We start from the raw sequence: 3,236 nt of genomic DNA, 5'->3' as shown, positions 1-3,236 counted from the left end.
ATATGACCTTATGCAGTTGCTAGCGCCGCAAACACTTACCAAAAAAAAATAATTAATAAATAAATAAATACATGAATGGCCAACACAATGAGCTGGAAAATATAAGATAAGATAAAATAAGATAATACTTTATCATTCCAGAGGGAAATTTTTCTTGGCTGTAAAGAACCGTAAAAACACATGCAGGTATAAATAAAAATGTTAAATATACATTACTCCCATTGAAGGTCAATATGAAAAGAGAAGTAAAGCTGACAAAATGTACATATCACATCAGATGTATCATTCAACCACTTGCAGTATTTTAATTACAATACCTTTAGAGTTATAAAGATATAATATACTTTAAAGAGCAATACACATCTATACATAATATATATACAACTAGCTGGGCCCCCTTTCGATGAAAGGAATGATCGGTGGATTAACATCAACGGAAAGTCATTGGTAAAAAAAAGAAAACATGAGGCTAGATCTATACGGGCCGCACACTTAAAATAGTGCTCAGTATTGCGCAACAATGCGCGATAGTATCGAACGGAAGTACGACTTGAAATAAACAAACTTGGCGGATTTTCTCAAATTACAGAGACAGAAGCGTTGGCCTATAAAAGCGATCGGCGAAATAAAGAAATTTAGCTTTTTGCAGCAAAACTGCCTAAAAAATATAAAAAAAATCGAAGGGCGTCATGATCTGGAGAATATTTTTAAGAATCTTTTGGCGAAAACCGCATGTCAATCGATGCAGCCATTAAAAAGCCTTTTGAATAGCAAAATTCGGCCACCTCAAATAGATAATAGATACTATTAAATTAAATCGTTGACAAATTACTGTAAGTGCAAGTGTAAAAAAAAAATGCAGATTGAGTGCTGGTGAACTGCCTGCACTCATTGTGTGAAAACGCGACAGGATTAACCATTCAGCAATGAGTTGCCGAAGGGGTGGGAGGGGTGGGGAGGGGGGGCTTTCGTCCAGTGCAATATTGACCTTGCTGCAACTGAACTTCCAAATTGCCGCTCCCAAATCCAAGGGGGAAAAAGGAATATCCCGAACAATCCCCCAATAATTAGTTTTTCTGGGGAATAAAATCATAATATGTGAGGCAGCGTGGTGGAGTCAGGCTTTCGTCAAAATAATCAAAGTGAAGAAACTTGCATTTTTCCGCAGGTTTGAGAATTTTTATTTAAAAATTTATTTTTTGCTCGACACTTTTCATGCCCTTTAAAGAACTCATTTCTGTGTGGATTTTTCTGAAAAACGTTGATTAAAGGAACAAAAAAAGTAAATTTTCAGAGACCACGGGCTCTTAAGCTAAGGAAATAACTAATCTTTGGAGGCCATTTTCTCATTTATTTTACCTCTGAAAACAGGTGACCCCCACCTCCTTCATTCGCAAATATTTCGACTTGTATTCAAGATAAATGGATATTTTTTTTCATTCAAATAAAGACAAGTGAACAAGCTTTAAGATGATACCAATAACTCTACATCCCCAAAAGTTTACGAGAGCCTGATTCCACCACGCTGCCTCACATATTATTATTCTCAATTCTAATAAGACAAAATTGGAGCTTACGATTTAGGGGCGTCTATTTTTAATGTAAAACCATTCACATTATATGAAAAGGAACAAAAACCATGTTTAACCCTATCCCTACGCCCTGGGGTCATTTTGTACCCCTGGGGTTGTATTCTTCACATTTTAGAATACTTCTAGTACGAAGATCTCTTTGAAACTTTCAGTATTTCTCAAAAATAAATAATTTTGACAGACTGCTATGCAAAGCGTACGAGTCGGATTAACGAGTGAATTTCTTCTTTGGAAAGTGGTGGCACAGAGTTCCCCACGTCGTATGGACACGATAGTAAAACACGAAGTACAGATAGGGTTAAGTGGTGGCACAGAGTTCCCCACGTCGTATGGACACGATAGTAAAACACGAAGTACAAATAGGGTTAAGTGGTGGCACAGAGTTCCCCACGTCGTATGGACACGATAGTAAAACACGACGTACGGATAGGGTAAAAAAGGAATTAAAAAACCATGTTTAGACTGAGCTGTGCGCCACTTTATTGGCTGGCTACAACAGGCTCTTGTCTTCCTGGCACACAGGTGGTAAAAGTGGAACATTTGTTGGTTGGCTCTTCGCCATTCACCAGAAGATGCCCAAATACTAACATCGAGTTGATCATGTAGTATTCTGTGGCATGATCATAAGTGAGGCATTGTGGGGATGGTCAGCGCAATCCAGCAAACTCTTGAATCATTCTTGGAGTTTTGAAGAAAATGAAAGAAAAAGAGCGTGCCAAATGAGAACCATGGCTTACACACTTACAGTACAGTACCGAAGGCTCCTATAGTGAAAAACCCTCAAGTACCGCGCCAGTTTAGAACGCTGAAGCCGTGGTAGAATTTTTTTTTAATTATTCAAAAAACGTTGGCAGCCCAAGAAACACGTTTTAGAAACAGCCCCCGGGGAGGTACTATTGACCCGGGGGTGGTGGTGAGGAAAGAAGAGGGAGAGATAAGGACGATAGATGTTTGATGGGAAAGAGGAGGGAGAGATAAGGACGATAGATGTTTGATGGGAAAGAGGAGGGAGAGATAAGGACGATAGATGTTTGAAAGGAAAGAAGGAGCAAAATTCAAAAGAACATCAAGCAACCACCCCTGCCTCCCATTCATTTTGTTTTTATTACTGGTTGTCAGCAGCAGTAGCAATATCGCTTAAAAATAGCATGACGCCCACAAAATGACAATAAATAATTATGTTCTATGACCGGGTAGATTCGGGGAGATAACTCAAACCACTGTATCGTCATGGCTAGGAAAGGGGCGGGCCACGAGAGCGGATTATTGCTATTCAGATCAGGACTCGGTATCGAATAGCCGGATATATGCGTGACCAGAGATCGATTTTACTATCATTATCGTTCGCAAATGACCGTGAATTAAGTTTGTAAAGATTGTGGAAGAACCGGTTCTGTCCAGTGATCTATGGCTGAATGATGTCGGCCTCTTTGTCCTTTCTGTGAATAACGCTCATAAATTATTTTGACCAACGATGAATTAATGAGGGAATACTGTAATGCTCGCTCTCAGTGTCTCAGTGTCTCTCTCTCTCTCTCTCTCTCTCTCTCTCTCTCTCTCTCTCTCTCTCTGTGTGTCTCTCTCTCTCTGTGTCTCTCTGTCTCTCTATATCTATCTATCTATCTATCTATCTATCTATCTATC

The sequence above is a fragment of the Aplysia californica genome, unplaced genomic scaffold (genome assembly GCF_000002075.1).
Source record: "Aplysia californica isolate F4 #8 unplaced genomic scaffold, AplCal3.0 scaffold00437, whole genome shotgun sequence".
Lineage (NCBI taxonomy): Eukaryota > Metazoa > Mollusca > Gastropoda > Aplysiida > Aplysiidae > Aplysia > Aplysia californica.
This window is presented reverse-complemented; position numbering follows the sequence as displayed.